The sequence below is a fragment of the Helicoverpa zea genome, chromosome 12 (assembly GCF_022581195.2).
Source record: "Helicoverpa zea isolate HzStark_Cry1AcR chromosome 12, ilHelZeax1.1, whole genome shotgun sequence".
NCBI lineage: Eukaryota > Metazoa > Arthropoda > Insecta > Lepidoptera > Noctuidae > Helicoverpa > Helicoverpa zea.
In genome coordinates this window covers 7,936,789-7,954,957 of record NC_061463.1, presented here as the reverse complement: position 1 = coordinate 7,954,957, position 18,169 = coordinate 7,936,789, and the positions used below count along the sequence as shown (strand labels likewise).

At 43.0% G+C, this 18,169-nt stretch overlaps 1 long non-coding RNA gene across 1 annotated transcript; it reads right to left on the bottom strand.

Moving 5' to 3' along the window:
* Window positions 1–658: 658 nt before the first annotated feature.
* On the bottom strand, window positions 659–13,750 carry LOC124635376. The gene is made up of 3 exons (XR_006984995.1): window positions 13,505–13,750; window positions 9,986–10,092; window positions 659–2,145 (listed from the first exon to the last, which is right to left on the bottom strand). It is a non-coding gene; the product is annotated as an uncharacterized LOC124635376 (long non-coding RNA).
* Between the last annotated feature and the right edge of the window lie 4,419 nt (window positions 13,751–18,169).

Here is an 18,169-nt window from a genome sequence, read left to right as displayed (position 1 = left end):
CCGTAACTTTTACTTTAACTTTAACTTTTGATGAAGAAACTGGCCGTAAGGCGGTATTAGTTACTTGAAAGTGCCGCTTTTTAGTTGAAATTAAACAATAATTAATTTCTAAGTATATCAGTGTATCTCGGACTCCAATGGGCTGACTAAAGGTAAAGGGACCTCTTAACTATAGATACTAAGAAATCACCACCTCCCATGGAGCAAGCATGGTGATTAACGCTCTATACTTCTCTGTGTGAGAGGAGGCATGTGCCCGGCAGTGGGACGATGAAAAGGCTGTAACAGTCAAAACACATCAAGCGTCAAAACTCAACAAGCGTGGTGATTAACGCTAAACGTTAATCACCACGCTTGTTTTCTGACATGTATGTAGGTATAAAAAAAACATGCTAGGAACGTCATAAATAGGGATACCTCGAGAGAGCACTGGCAATTTATACGATGTAGGTTAGGCCTAGGAGTTTCGAATTATAAGTACCTTCTATTTATCATTAACCCTGTGTGTTCAAACGTACCTATTTATACACTGATAGAAGCTACTCAGATTATTATGGGTAATATGTATATCAAGTGTGTAGTCAAAGGTGGTAGCTTTGTATATCAAGGCTACCATTTTATTTGAGAAGAACTTTGAGAAGAATATTGAAACAAAAAATTCTTGAGTAGCATTTATTTTTAATTAATTTGCATTAGTTACATTGCAGAGGCACCAAGCTTTTCCCATATTTTTGACATTAGCAATTAAGTAGAAAATATGTGAGTATTTATAAAATTAGTGGATAGTATGATGTAGTTGGTAATGTGAATGTAAAAGCAAGTTAATGCTAGATCCGTCCAAAGAAAGGGTGCAAAATAATGATACTTAACATTCAATTTTTTTCTTATTACAGAATTTTAGATTTTGCCAACAGCAGACTACGTGAAAATTATTACATATTACACATAATACGTAAGGCCGGCAATACACGGACCGCTTAAAGCAGTCAGGGGCGACAGCTTCAAGCTGTGACTGCACAGTGAACTGCAGAGTTCTATGGTCGTACATACACGAACCGCTTGAGCAGTTGCAACTGATAGGGGCGGTGAACAGCTTGAAGTTGTCGCCCCTGACTGCTTCAAGCGGTCCGTGTATTGACGGCCTAAGCTTTCCAAAAATCTTCACAATAGTTCATTTCTCCTGCGCCTAGCATATCTTTCAAAACAGACCTTGATAATTTTTAGTTTACAAATAAAATATATAAGGCTTAGGTTGTGCTTACAATCTATAATAGGTACTTTGTGTCAAATAACATATTTATAGACATTAGGTTTGTATAAAATTTACGCAATAAAACACACTGTTGCATAAAAAAAAGAATTCATCCTCATTAAAAATGTATCAGAGACATTTTACATGATCACAATCCCATGATGATATTTCAGGGCTCATGCAACCAGAAATAACAAATATAATTGCCAAATAAATCACTTAATTTACACGCCAAAGTCTTCCATTTTTAACAAAAACTGAATTGAATACATAACATACATTTAAATATACACGCATACACAACTATACATTAAAATGACAAAATATTCTTCCTGTTAATTATTTTTCTCGTTGGTTGACAACCGCTACTGTTGAACTAGGAACAAAATCAGCTTTCACAATGATCTCAGAATATTGAACAATCTGTCAAATCATTATGAAAACCAGTTTCGTTATTCCTTTTCTTCTTTCTTCCAGTTTTGCATGAATCTGCATTCACTCCCGGGCGAAACTATTCACATTATGATCTAGGAACATATTATCTGTAGGAAAAATACCTGAATAATGTCCATGTTACTTACCTAAAGCGTAAATTCGATGAGGAGAGGAAAACCGCAGTCAGTTAGCAACGAGCGTCATGTGCCGTTTCGTTATATGGACTTTAATTGCTTCGGAATTGCAAGAATTCAATGTTTAACACAACAGTTAACGGCAATGGAAGAATATGAATGGATTTGTCATCGCTCGATTGGGTGAAGTATGCGGCGGGAATGGGATGTGACGTCGTCGGCGGGACGCTCCCATTAGCCGCATCACCGCTGCTATGACATCATGCTGACTCAGGCGCACAGCGCGCACTACAATACTTCTCTCCTCCGCTAATTGTCATCCATCTGTAACACATAAAACAGTTATTAGTATCAACCAGTCGGAATAACTGCCCGCGAGTGTCAGTCGCCGCGGCACGTCCTTTGACAACTTATATTAGAGCTCATTATTGTTTATATAATAGAAGAGAATTGACTAAAATAGTAATAAACGAAGGCGGCGGGGTCCGTGGTAAGCAATGCGGGCTCACCCACACCGCACGTCGGCTAATTAGGTGACGCGGTGTGAGTGCGCTGCTCGAGCCTCAAATGGTGCGGATAGCGGCTTCGGCCTTGTTCGGCCGTGCGCGGGAGTCGGCGCCACTACAATTATTTTGACAATTTATCGACATCGACGGTTGTACCACACACGTACCACCTACGACGACACGAAATCTGCTACTCTTGCCGGACACGTCTAGCTTTCGATTTCTACAAAACAAATGCCGAAACCTTCGCATGTCTGGTCCAGCTATTAGCGTGGGAGTATGGCAGACTTAAGCTTGTGGCGCATTATAGCAGCACCGCAACAGCACGGCTGCAGCACGGCGTCGCCTCGAATTAAGACTACAGCTAGCTGCCAGCGCGCCAACCACGCGCTGTCCGCTCGCCGTCAGCGCGCCGTCCCTTCGCCGTCGGCGCGCCGGCCGCGAGGTGTAAGCTTGCTGTCACCGCAAACTCAATATTATTTTAAGACGATTATGATTGATGTTATGATTGAACACGACGTAATGACGTTGTTTCGCTGCCGGCTCGGAGTCGGCGCGCAATTAGCACGCCGTCGGCGCGCTGTACGCATGAGGACCGCTCGCTTGCAGCACGCGGGCGGCGAGTCGAGTTGTGTGGAAGCGGCAAGCACGCTGACTGCTCGCCGTTGGCTTTTTCATATTGACATTACGAAATATATTATATATACACGATTTAATGCTCTAAATTGAATGACAACTTAAATGCTGGTGTGGAGCCGTGATTGGTCATACATTTGCATTTCGCAACTGACTTTGTTTCCACAGAGAAGGTAGAAGAGTGTCTGGTGGTGGGAATGTGTGTGTTGGTGGTGGTGGTGGGTAGCGTGGCGGTGTGGGGGCGCAGGTGCAAGTGTGACGCTGACGTCACGTCCGGCGCGGTGGCGGGAGCTCAATGGGCGCACACTATGTGGGCCACACGTGTCGCCTCACCCCTCCCCGGCACTCGTCCCCCCTGTGCCCTCACACACACAAACGCTGCTCTAATTGCTGACAACTATGGGAAATAGCGCAAATGTGTTACTTTTTATCGCGAAGCGTGTTTACACTTGTGATAATGACGAATGTGCCGTCTTTATATACTCATTTTTATCGCTGCGAGTGCGGACCCTGTTTCAGCAAGTTATATAGCCCAAGGAGACAGGTATTAAAGACAATAAAATAAATAAATACGAGTTCTAAGAACACTAAACGTCGACAAGTGTTACGAGCGAGGCGCCCCAATAAGAATGTGTGGCGAGCGGAAGTGTATAACGTTTTTGACAGAATTGGATCGTGTGAATAATAAACATCAGGTCCGCGGCATAACATTGTTGTATCGAATGCTTCGGTGTGGGACGATGAGAACCGGAGTTACGTCAGAGCGGCGCGGGGGCGGGGGTCGCCGCTGCGACGACGCACTCGCAGACGACGAACAATGGACTTAAAAATGGAATTTAGCGCATGAGGTGACGAAACGTGGTCCCGGCTGCGGCGCGGACGTCGCGACAAGTATGTAGGGCGGGTGACGCGCCGACTATTGATAGTGCGACGCCGCAACAACTACCATTATTCTCTTTACAATTCTGTGCTCTAGAATGCAGCGCGGAGCCGCTCCGAGCCTGCAAGCGGATCTATAGCCGTTCTATTTACAACCGGACTGTACAAACGCCGACGTGCCTTATATGTCGTGCCGTTTATCACGCTTATTAGGCATACGTTAAATATATTATGTGCGTTGTGCGTACTTGCACAGACCGCTACTGTTAGTTTATAGGCTGTTTGTATTGAGCTACGCGTGTAGATAAATTCGTAGACCCCTGCTACGCCGTTTTAATATGGTCTCACATCCACTACGGAAGAGGAATGTTTTTGCAAATTCGTTTTTATTGAGAGATTTTATAGCAACTAAACCACAAAGTAGGTAGTATCAACAAGGGTAAGACCATGTCCAGTTCAAGGGATTTAACCATTGAAGAATCTAGGAAATGATAACAGTTCAGAAATTGTTGCATAGGCATATTTCTGCAATGCGCGAAAACTACATGTAATGTACATATTAGTCGTTGCGAACCATACCGCAAAGCATCAAGTGTAAGGAATACTTCTGATTATCTATAAAAACTATTGCTCAGATGCATCTATTAAGACTAAAAGCCGGTTCCATAGTCGAGAAAAGGTTGATGAGTTATGATTGGTTACAATGTTGTGTATAGAGATAGAGCGGCATTCCGCGGCTGTAACGGTGAGTTATTTGGCGGGCGGCGGGTGTAGTGCGGCGTGAATGGCCGCGAGATGCAGCCTCCGCTGCAGCGCCGCAGGCTGCGCGGCCCCCGCCCCCCTCGCCCCGCGCCCCGCACCCCGCGCCCCGCGCACCGCGCCGCCGCGTGCGCATTCCGTCGAGCGTCGAGCGCCGCGAAGCTAGTCGCTTGCGCAACCTCCGTCGCCGCATTCCATTCATAGCGACGCGCGACTCGATAAACACAGCTTGTGACCGCTGCGGCGCGCTCGCGGCCCGACCTGCGCCGAGGGGCCCTCGCCTTCCCGGAATGGGAAAACGAGCGCAGTTTTTGAAATTTTAGAGCGTTACGCCACATTTGTTCGTGAACGTCACGGCGGCGGCGCGGTCGGCCGGTGTGAATTCCGCCGGACGTTGACCCATACCGCCACTGCTTTCTCCGACTCAGTGTTTGCTATTGGAACGAATCTATTAATTGGAGAAACTCAGTTCACACATGAGCGTGGAAAGTAGACCGATGAGCTTTAGCTATTCGACTCGCACAGAACTAAAACGACATGCAAACGCCCTTTATGAATAATAATCATTTAAATTTAAGGTTTAAGACAGTATTTAAGTCATAACTTTCAAAGAATTTGAGCATGTGCCGTCGGCGTTCATGTGCCGTTAAAAACAGCGCTTGATTGTATGAGGTTTGTGTAAGCGGTAATAAAGTAGATCGGACTGTGCGGAGGGGTTTCCCGTGTATGTGATAGTAGTGCGGAGAGTCGACGTGTCTAAGCACAAGTGCAGCGCCGCGTGCGACGTGTGGCGGGGGATGCGCGTGCGCCGGCGAGCGAGGCGTGCGCCCGAATGCCGGAGGCTGCATTCCTCTCCCCGCCGCCCGCAGGTGAAATGTCACCAAACAGCATTCCGAAATATTTGAAACGACCTTTATGGCGCGAAAGAAAGTGTGTGGGGCGCGGGGCGCGGGGCCGCGCGACCGTGGGACAGCGGCGCGCGCGCCAGTCGCACGCCCCCACCCCCGCGCCCGCGCGCCGCCCGCGCATTCCAGCGCGCCTCCCTCACTGCGCAGCCGCGACCCGGCGCCGCAGCACCGCCGCTCCACTCACCACCACCCTCCACTCCACACCACCACCTTAGCTTCCTACACCTACATACTATACACACGTGTAATGGCGCTGACACACCGCTAACTAGCCGCAACACGAGTGCTCTCGTGATTCACTCACACCAAATCATTGACTATCAGGTATTTATACCTATTCGCGTTAATCATATTTATCTGATAAATTATCAGTTTTCGATGGGTGGCGGGGGAGTTATCAAGGATTCAAACAAAAGACTTCAACGCACATTAAGGTTTTAGAAAATGTATGCCGTCATCGGTCCTTTGGTATGTGTTCCAAATTTAGCAGAATATTTTTATGATTTGTGAATGGAGTTTAATCTTGATTGGTAGGAGTAGGTGAATATACCTAACTGGGCAGGTAGGTATAACAGTCACAAGCCAATCTATTTGCTAAGAAGTAGTGAATGGAGCTAGTCGAAAAAAATTTATCAAGAGAACGTACTCTCGAGAGGGTCGAGGTTTGTGGAAGCAGTGGAAGAGTTGAGCAGAATGTGGTGTGGGGCGGCGGCGGTGTCGCAAATAGCCCGTGACGCGGCGGGCGCTGCACTTTGCGCGGTCATGTGCCCGGCGCCGCAGCCAGACGCTCGTAATCGCTCCTCTATTTAAAAACGTCGTCGTCGCGGCGCGGCGGGGAATGTGCGGCGACAATGCGCGGCGTCAACGACCGCTCGCAGCGGAAGCGACACACTTCCAGCCCGGAAATGTGCGCTCGCGCCTTAAGGGACCGCCGCCCGCTATTTATAACCGCGCAGGGCGCGCGTGGGGAGCCTCGTGTAATCAGCTTATTTCGGAACCGATCCCTTTACCCGCATGGCCGCGCGAGACTATCTACTGTCAAGCTAAATTTAAACCAATAACTTTGAATCGAGACATTAGGAGGACGTCCCTCGCTCCGTGCCGGGTGTAGCTGTAGGCGGATGTCGGGAACACGCGACACTCGGCTGTTTCATTACTTCTCCGTCGTTCGGTTCCACTCGAGTGTGTGCGCACCATATAATTTCTATAACCGCAACTACGATCACAGTAATAAAAGAAAACTGTGGTGTTATTGTGACAGTGTTTCACAACATGGAAGTAATAAGTCAATCGGCTGCGGGTTCCCTTGCTTCGCTCCGGCGCGCGCTCATTAGCAGCGCCCGGGGTGCAGCCGGTGCAGGCCCAAGCCTCACCGGAGATAAGGTCAATAAATGCGCGCCTCTGAGCCTCATAATTAATAAGTGTGACGATAAGATCGCGGGGCAATTACCCAAATACAAGGAAAGCGGACCATCAGAAACTCGTTACAACACATTCAATTACTACAATGTGCTTTAATAAGTACGTGCGGCGCATTACCGCTAGCTCGACTAACATGCTAACACTCGCTTATATTAATTAGAAAGAAAATATCTTGCCAATGTACACTACACAAGGTTAAAAAATCTATCAGCATGCCAGACAAAACCTCCAAATAGTCGAGGAAATTAGAATTAATGTACAATAGAGGAGCTCGGTCGCGTAGCACTTCACGAGCGCAGTCCCACGACTTTCGTGTCTTCAGTGCGCGTCATTAGCATTGTCAGAGCTCGTAGCTAATACCTCTTCGTAGAACGGGTCCCGCATATCAACACACGGTAATTAAGTCGGAACATTTAACATTTTTAAACTGTTAATCACGACCACGTATTCGATGTAAATATGACATGATTTTTGAAGCTGTTAAATAATTAGTTGCGAGCCTCCTCGTGGGAATCGGTGACGGAGTACCGTTAGGCTGGCTTGTTCACGCTCTGCTGTGCTACGGCGCTGCTACGAACTGCTACGAACGTTACACTGTTTGACACTGTTCACTTCAAAATTTGTGTTAAATGTTTCCATAATATTACTAAAATATTGTTAAAGATGATAACTTGCGTAGTAGACAGACTTTTGATACTTTTTTAAAAACAAAGCTCAACGTTCTTGGTATGTAGCCAATTTCAATTACCTAACTGTATTCAAAAATACAAAGATGCATAATCCGCTACATTAAGAAATCACATTTAGGATGACTAAGTATGAGATAGCTGTACTGATTGTACAAAAATATCTGTCCGTCAAGTCGACTGAATGACTAGCTAGACAATTTTTTCTATAAAAATAGCAAACAATACAAAATGCTTTCACAACAAACACGTTGCAGACACTTCGCATTCTCGGCGATTGCGTATTCGTTTACTGAATTTATTTACACAGAATAGACATTCTTGCGGCAGATCATATAACCAGCGGGGTGTCATTTACAAAAAATATTTATCGCATTTATAGTCTAATTTTCCGGTGAATGTTTGTTTTATTGTTTGTAGTTTGATGAAGGAATGTGGAGGTGTAAGCGGTTCGGCGGACGTGTGCGTGCGTGTGTGTGTGCAGGCTATCAGTAGTGTTTCAGGTGTTGTGGCGTCGCGTCTAGCACTAGATGTAGTGTTCGAGTTCGGCGGCGGCGGTGGCGCCAAGGCGCGACGCTGCATGTATTATTCAAGCGGCCGCGACCCGCGCCGCCCCCGAATTTTGTTAGGCCGGCGCCCCACACTCGTCTCTAATTACATGCTATCATGACCGACTTTACGCTGTCACCATTATTTCGATTATCGTCAAAGTAAACAAGTTGTGGCGACACAAATGTTTTATGAATTACCTCTATTGTCGTTACGTCGCTATTATTTTGAGACGTTCATGCCACTGAATTAATCGCTTTGACGTAGGCAAATTTTCAGTTTCGTTTCTTTTCATGTGTGAAGAGACAAAACATGGGGAGACATAGATTCGCTAGTAGCTAGTTGTTCGCAGAGCAATAGATAATGATGTACATTTAGAAGTACATAAGCGAGGGGGGTGCGGAGGGCGCAGGGGGCGGGTAGTCGGGTGTCGGCTCGGGTGTCGCGGAATAGTCCATTGTGCGCGCGCGCCGCCAGCAGCGGGAAACAGGTCAAGGTCTCACTGACGCCTACCTCACAGCACATACTGCCTACTTATACACCAATAAAACGTATCAAATTAAATAGCTCACATCTGTCACTATAACTTCACACAATTTTTATGATTCTATCCCAAATCTATATAAAATCGTATCGAGCAACAATGTTTCGGGAAAGATTTGTGTTCTTGATCTGATTCCATTAAATTAATGAGTATCGGCCTGTCTGGTTCAGTAGGCCGACGGAAGTATGTAAACGTTAATATAACAATATAAAATGTTGGGACGTAAACGCGATGGTCCCTGAAAATTTGTTTAAGCACATGTAAACGCGCGCCGACCGAGATGTGATGTGAGGCTCAGTTTAGGTGTGAAGGTCAATGACCGATAAGGTTGGCGTTACGTCGACCTCTCTTTTCCCCTCACTTCGGGCACTATCGCCAAGCGACCTATCAGCAAATATGTTGCCAAATACCTACCGTGCAGGACGGGCCGGTGAGCTCAATACGTATGTGACCGACGTTGCCAGCTCATAATATAATCCGGGTTCAAACATTCGTCGTTTGCGTGATGTTTGTCAGAATATCGAAGCGTTACCGATTCGCTATCGCCCGAGGGAATGTTTACTGGGAAAACATAGTGGTTGCGGTAGATTAACCAGGACACGGTTACAGTTTTACAATTTTGTTATAAGGGCGCTTGCACATAGACTTGAGCACTTATAATGAGCACTTTGAAAAGGAGTAATTGTTTGTATAGTAAATGAGGGTATTTCCCATACGTGTCTGCAGTTGATAGTGTTTTGGTGGGCGCGAGGTGGGGGGAGGAGGGGGGGTGGTGCAGTATCGGCGCGGGCGCAAGGTGCACCTTATCGCGCCATTGTTAGCGCCGACAGATTTATAACTTCCCTTTGCCCTCAATAAGGGCCCGTGACCTGCGCACACCTTACGCTCCTAAATAACGCGAATACTTGAAACGATCAATCCAGTGCTTAATTCATATGTTTGTGTGGACAGCCGCGGGAGCGCGGCATTCCTTCAGCACTAAATATTGTATAGTGCATGTCCACAAATATTCTTATTAGGTACTTTAAATATGCCGTGAATTTCAAGCTATTATATTTAATAACAGTGTCTTCAGAATATTTCAGAAAATTCGGTGCACTTGCAAATTAGATTATTAACAGTGAGTAACTAAATAAAGATACCTATAGCAATTTAGTATAAAAATGCGATGAAATATTTACTAGGTTACAGACCCAAATTGGCTTTCCGTGTAAATAAATTGAGGTAAACAGGAAAATAGATGTTAGAAAAAATGTAAAGTAGGGACGTACATACCTGGCTAGTAGGGGAGTTCATCCAGTTCATCCATCCAGTGTCAACCGGCACTCCAGGGATGAGGAGTGCGCCCGCGCAGCTTGCAGCAACTCTATCGCCTCACGCACCTGAAAAACCAATAAATATCTCCTTGAAATAAATAAAACACAAAACAATGACATAAATATTTAAAAACTCTCAACGTTCTTCATTTACTTTTTATAGAAAATTTAAAGGATTGAGTTCCCAGCAGTAATTTAGACAATCTGTGAGAAATACCACTTGGTGCCATTCCGACTCCGCCAAAGTGACGTCCAATCATTAGGATTTTTTGTGCGAACATATATCGTATTTAGTTAATTGCGTTCCATTGCTATTTATTGATTTTACAGATAGTGGGAAACGTATATTTAAGTAACAATTATACGTTTCTATTGATCTGCCATGCGCATGCATATTAATTGTTCACTGACATTAGTGTGTCGCAAAACAATATTTTCACAGAAATTGACATTGTAATATTACGTTGAACCAGGAACCACAGAATGTAATGCAAACGTTCCCCAAACAAATCGAGCGTAAACCTAGCTTAACAAAGATACTCAACTCAAAACATCTTGATCCTATTAGACAAATATTCTGTTTATTTACGACTACCGTTATTCTAGCACTCGCGACGTGTTAATAAACCCTATGATAACCATTTTGTTATAAAACTGGAATACTTCAGTCGTTATATTCAATTTTTAAGTGACTGTCTCTGGTTTTATTGCCCATTTAATTTATATGTTTAATATCGGAGATTCTAACGAAAAACTGTTAGTTTCGGTCGATGGCGCGTCACAAGCGGCGACAGTGATGATGTGATGCGTGAGGGCGGCAGGCGCTGGTATGCGACGCGCTAGCCGCATAACGGTGCGCGCGCGACGTCTGCGCGCGTTCCCAGGCTCCGCGAGCGCTCGATCAACGCCCCGAGATAAGCCCCATTCTATACGAAACCCAATAAGCCATTTCCTTGAAACTCTCACAGGAGAACCGCTCCCGTGAAAAAAAATGACCAAAACCATACAAAAAAAGCTCGTGAATAAGGCGGGAGCGTGAAATAAGAATGGCCCCAGTTCTGGGAAGGCTCGGCGCCGGTGCAGTCTTTACATCCTTTATAATGATCTTTTTTGTGGAGCGACCCTTAATGGCTTATCGTGGGGCTGGGAATGTTGGCACAGTGCGAAGCGGCGTGTACCTTATTAGCTGGCGAGCCCGACGATGTGGCCGAGCGGAAATCGACAATCGCTTAGAGATTTAACTGTGGAGATTGTGTGTGACGGAAGCGACGTCCGCGCTCAATAGCAGCCAGCATGAATGACGGAACGGTCGCAGTTGTAACTGCGGATACAACAATGACTGACCAATTTAGTAACGTGACATTTGCATATTACACTTGGATTCATCCTACACGGTGTCGCGACGTGTGGTGCAATTCGTGTCAATGTTTAATGAAGCGGTTTATGGGCAGAGTATCCATCGGCGGCGAGGTGTACGTCCTGGGTACATCCTCGGTGGGAGGAAGCGTGACGAAGGAAACGCTTATGAAATGGTCGCCCACGCGCGTGCGCCGCGCCGGAAGCGGAGGCGCGCACTCGGCAGCCGCGTGCGCCGTAGGCGTGCCGCGCCGCGCCGCGCCGACGCCGCCCGGACAGTGTAATCAATGCGCGATAAAATGAGAGCAAAGGTGAGAGGACCGAAGGGCGTCATGTGTGCGGCGACGTCACAGAGAGATGCTGTGACTCAGCGGGGACGAGCACACGTGTCGCTGACGTCACGTGCACCTGACTCATCACGTACTCATCATCTGGGAAAGACAGTGTTATGATAAACGCGCGCGCCGCCGGCCAGCACTCGCCGCCCGATACCCAATCTCATATCCCTCGAATGCACACCTTGTACTTTTCCAAATAAGTTTCTACTTTGGGTTTATTACAACTGTATCTTCTTGTTATTCAAGCAATGATAATATCAAATAAAATATAGTTTTTATGATATAATTTTCAATATCCATTTCATTTCTAAATGATTCCATTTTATTCTTTCCAAAAAATTACCTAATTAACTGAAATATCAGGAAAAACTTCTATAATGTTGGAACTGACACAAAAATGTAACTTGTAACTTTGGTATCTATTTTATTTACTTTCTTATTAGATTTGCAACACATAGATGACTCCAATTTTCAAAATATGAAATTCAATATAGTTTTGCGGACTGACAAGTTTGACAGTTTTCTTATTTAGAAGTTAACGACAAAGTTTTTTGAAAATAATTTTGACAAACTGGCAAGAATATTATTTACTTTTTGTTACTATCACTAACGGGGACTAAGTTTACATTTTTAATTCATTTCTATTATTTAAAAGGAAGAGACAAACATACACACACGACACAGAACTTGTAACATTGATAGACATTATTTTCCGTTGATCGCAGCGAATGATCTCTGTGAGAAAGTGGAAAGTGTAACTGACCGACTCAATAGAGTTGGAATGCGGAGTGAAGTAAATCATCTAAATAAGCACAACCAGGGTAGGCCAAAGCAAGTGCCAGAGGGCAATGAACAGCCGGGGGTTAAGCAAAACTAGACGAGAGCAGGGCGAGTGTGCGAGCGGGACGGCCGAGCAGACGTCATGCTCTGGTGACGTACGTCCTGTCGGCAACGTGCTGGCGCGCCACACTCGGCTGCACAGCTGCGCCACCCCGCGCCACCGAGCGCCACTGTCAACACCACCCCGAGCCAGCACTGTCCAACACTCGCACAACAATACACTGATACGGATTCATTAAACAACAACTCCCTATCACTAAATGACAGTCATCATTTTTCAACAAAGTTAAATTACAAAAAGATACTGACTACCCTCATTTGCAAAAAAAATAATATATGAATATCAAATTCGCGAAATTTAAAATTGCATGTTTCAATAATGTTCAACTGCTATTGAGGGCTAGCGATATTCGGACAGTCCAAGTATAAGAAAAACAAAACCAAAATTAAATTTCTAATCTTACGCTACTGGGTGTAACATTCCATTGATACAGACGGAAAATCACTATATAAATTCACTATGCACTAAATTTCACAGTTGATTTCGGTGTAGGGATTGAACGGACACTTGTTTCCAACACAACGCACGAAGTCCGGCCTCAACTAGCGGCGTTCACTAAACAACGTGATAATACAAAAAGAAGTCAGAGGTTACGATGTTATCGAGGGAGACATGAATATTCGAAGACGCGAGGGTCACGAGTGAGCGGTCGGCGTAGCATCGCGCGCCGGCGTGAATGGAACGACCGACATTTTATGAATCGAGAGCCGTCGCCCATTGAGCTGAGCGGCGAGGCGGGTGTCGCGAGCCCGACGGTGCGCGCGCGCAGCACCGCCGCCGCAGGGCCCACAGCTCGGGCCCGCTCCGGCGCCGGTTCCGGCCCCGGCGGAAGTGACGCTCCGACCGAACATGGCGGCGCGCGCGCAGGAAGTGCGCAGCTTACCTATCGGGACGTCTCCGCCGGCGGGCGGCGGGCGCAGCCGACACCCGCCGCCGTCCACCGCTTTGCGCAGCGCACACGAACCCGCATGCGCCGATACCGATATCCGCAAAAGTGCGCGCGATCACTACCTTGCAAATAAATTATTCGTGCTGTTATCTAAAAATATTCGTGTGCGCCGCAGAGCGCTCGCAGCCCGCAGCCCGAGCCGACACGGAGTTGCACACGCGAACCGCTTCCCCGCTGCGGGGAGACTGATGAGGGCAGGCCGCGCCGGCGCCGGCGGAGGCTCCGACGCATGCGCACACCGCCGCCCGTCCCTTTCCGCGAACGTGCCGCCGCCGCGGAGCGAGCGGGACGACGACAACTCATTATCACAGCGGCGACTCGTGAACACCAATAGACCGAGGAGTAGGGACAAAATATTCGACCTTCACTTCACAACGCACACGAGCGCGTGGTCGGATCGCGTCGCGACAGCTCCCCACACATGCGCGCGCCTCGCAAATTGCTCGCGGCCGCCGCCGCGCCGCCGCCGCGCCGCCGGTGTGCTACATTTGACAATTTTTCCAGAAAACTGACATGCAGAGTCACCGTGGCCGAGGCGCGCCACGTGGCAGGCGCACCACCGACCACCGCCGCCGACAACCCGCGCTCACACACCCACTCCCAACATACACTACACTTTACTACTCCTCTAATCCAAATTAAAGGCAACTTAGATTAACATCTAGTAATCATCAAGTAGTCTGGAAAAAGTATTTCATAATGATAGGTGCTATTAAATTACATAAGAAACCGTCTTAGTCAGCATCTACTAATTATTTTATGCGACTACCTACTATTCTAATGAATGCTGAATATAATAAACTATTTCATTCATTAGGTGTTGGTAAGCAGTTTGCAAAATAATGTTCAAATTAAGCTAACTTCTATTTATATAGATGTAGGTATGAAGCAGTTTATACAGGCATTCATTAGTAACATGACTTTATAATCTTCTAATGAAACACATTAAGTACCTGAATAAAATCTTAATGACATGTCTAATATTACAGTAGTGAATATTTCTGAAAAATTACTCAAACTCACATAGATACACAGTTAATTCAAGCAAAGTCAGCATGAAAATTATTACCTGCCTAATGTAGGTGTGTACCTACCTACTTATATATTTTCATATACTATTTTTTTTAAATTCCTTATTAATCCTAATTATAAACTGGGGCATTAAATCAAATAGATACCTAAATACCATGGTTTAAAATAGATACCTAGTTTGCATTAAAGATAACAAAATTATATTTTACCCATCAGAAATTACCTACTTAGTGAATATGTTACACTGAAAACTTACCTGTCTAATTATCTTATTTAGGTAAGTCTTAAATAAACTCATTGTTTTTCCAAAGAAAATTATTTATTTAAATATTTTTAAATATCCATTTTTAAACTTTCTTTGTTTTAATCAAACATTTAACAAATATATTTTGGGTTCAAAATGATAGTTAAATGCTTTGAAAATTGGAACATAATAGATTTTAAAAGATTTGAATGCGTTTGTTCAATAGTATTTTTTATTGAAAAGACACAATACAGAATTTATCTCACCTATTATGTGAGTAATTGAATTACAGAGACATTTCATTGTTTGGTTTCTAAAAATACAAAATTTGTTTTTCAGCAAATAGACAAATGTTTATTTTGCAAAAAGTATCAACTTCAGCCTACTTAAACTCATGCCAATTATTACAAACAAAAAAAAGTTAACAAAATATATTTAAGTGATATTTATTTTTAAAATTATTTATTTTATTGTAAATTATAACAATAAATTGATTTTAATTATTTTAAAAATATATTTGGTCTAGTAAAGAACACTTGATGCAAAAACTAAGAGAAAAATGGCCCTTAAAAAAATATTTATCCATTATTTAATTTTCTTTTTCATTTATCAATGTTGCAAAACCTTTAAATAAACATATTCAACGCATTTGGAATAATTCAAATTATAAGTTAAAAAAAAATAGCCAAATATAGGTCTGATTCCAGTGAATTGAAACTGGCTTCACTAGGGCTAAATAAAGTGGCTATATTTGATAAAATTTATGTGAAAGTGTTGGGTTTTTTGTCAATTTCTAATAGGCGCTGAGTTATAGTGCGGGTAGATGTGGAAGAAGTACGCAGGAAGTGCGTGCCAGTGTTGCCACACGCAGCCGCGACCGTGCGCGGGCGCCGCTGTGCCGCGCGCTCTCACACACTCTAACACTAATATTTTAAAATCCACGCAAAATATGTGATTAAATTTTATTCTATTATATTCCCTAATAATTCACACATTTAATACATTAAACAAAAATAATTATTTTTGAGTCTTTATTTTTGTATTTTTTTAAATATCAATTTTAAGTTTTTTTTTGTAACTTAACACCACATTTTCAATGATTAGAAATTAACATTTATTATATTAAATGTCTTAAAAACTTCAAATTAAACATAAAATAATTATTTTTGTCAATTAAAATGAAATCACAAAGCAGCCATTGGAAAAATGTTTGTGAAAACAAAGATAATCTTTTTATAGATTAGTTTTTATCATAAATGATGCATTAGGCATTGTTTCTGGCGATTATGAAATTAATTATTTAAACTTAGATATTGAGAAGGTGAAAAGTTAAAAAAAGTAGTATTACTCAATTCTTTATTACAAGTTAGGTGGAAAAAAGGGTAATAGGTTGTCAAAAATAGTGGAAACCTATACCTATTATAAGTACATAGAATGAAGATATTGTGTGTATGTGTGTGTAAGGTGGGTGTGCATGTGTGTAAATCGTTGGAATCCGGTGTCGTTATCAGAAGTTAGGGCTGAGCCAATCTTATCTCGCTCCCACTTTAGCTCTTAGATAAAATTCACTTCTTTTCAAACATATTTCAACAATTTACCTCACATGTCGGCCCAATCATTCATTATTCACTATAAATACTAACGAATATACGTTAATTGCCCGGTTTTCATGATATTAAATGTCATTTAAAAGAAAAATTACAATGAACTACAAAAACCACGATTCAATCCATTATTTGAAATATTTGATGCATAAAAATTACCTATTTATTTACTGAGAAAACTATGCAAAGGGTTTCTTAGGATAGTTGACTTTTTAATTTCCATCTTTAAACATTTTTTTAATACATTCACAACGAATATTCAATTACCAGCTAAATATATGTAGGTAGGTAATTCAATAAAAATGCAAGTAAATCCGTAAATATAATCATTTTCTACTATTTCAAACATTATTCTTACACTGGCAATATCACTGTACTAAAGGTAGAATAATATAATCGCTCAAAACCTATTTCTAACAAAATAAACGCTAATCTTCTAATACCACTAAACCTAGGTAAAAAATCAGTTACCTTCTTGCAAAACTATGATACCTAAACACAGGCGTACGTTTAGGTAGTCTATAATTTTACCTAGGTTTAATAATAGTTTTTTAAAAAGTTTTAAAATATGCAGTGCCTACTAAATACTTTATTATGCACAGTTAAATTAAAATAGTAGTCTTTGCAGTTATTGAAATGGCAACATTGCACGGGGAATACCCCAGAGTTAGGTATCAAACGTGCCTAACCTAGATTAAGAAACTATGTAGGTAGTTCAACAAAGTAAGATGAAGCGGATAGATTTCAGTTTATGTATTAAATGGATACTTAACTAAAAGGTATTTATTTTATTTGTCTTTTACCTAAGTAAAGTTTAAGTTTCAGCTTATGCATGATCATATCCGTTATTTTAAATAAAAACTTTGAAAATTAGTCAAAGACGTTTCTGAGAAACCTACTGAATACATTTTAAAGAATTCAGAAGATTCCTAAATTCAGAAATAAAATTATTTAATTATTATAGTTTTGAAAATAAATAAATTACCTTGTACTTGCTTCGGCAGTACATATACTACTAAATAAATTACCTACCTACCTGTCTCATCAATAATAAATAATTAATTAATACATAACAACTTATAAAGGAAAAACCTTTAGGTTAAAAAATAATATCTAATTAAGTTTAAAAGTACCTACATTTAAATCATGTAAGTAAAAAGTAAATTGAATCAAGCAGTGTAACTTAACTCACCTGTGCTTTTAGTATCACTTCATAATTTTGAAAATATGTAGTTGTTGTGACAATGTGTCTTTTGAAACAGTTTACTTAGTTCACAGAAATCAACGCACTTTTAAGTCTCCGAATAGATACCTCGCACACACTAAAATATTCCATTTCAATTCTGTTGCAATGTTCAAATCTCACTGGTCAAATTGTTCTACTGTCACCGTAACCGCGGAAACTTCGGAAAAGTCTCATTGCACAGTAATGCCGTTAATATTGCTGATAATTCGTGAGCCACAGATACACCAGCACAGCACATCAGTCCACTAACAGGGCGCTTGCCTCCACCCTCCCGGCTTATGATAACAAAGTCTTGGAGACACAATAGCGTATTAAGGTCGATGAATGTTCGTCCGATCGCATGATTTATAAGAATTGATTTGAATGTGATGGGCTAGTGGTGTGCATGGGAGGCAGCAGTGTCGCGGCGCAGCGGAGGGCAGCCGGCGGCGGTGAGCTGCACTCGTCTTCTCTCAGGCGTGACGTCCGGCCGG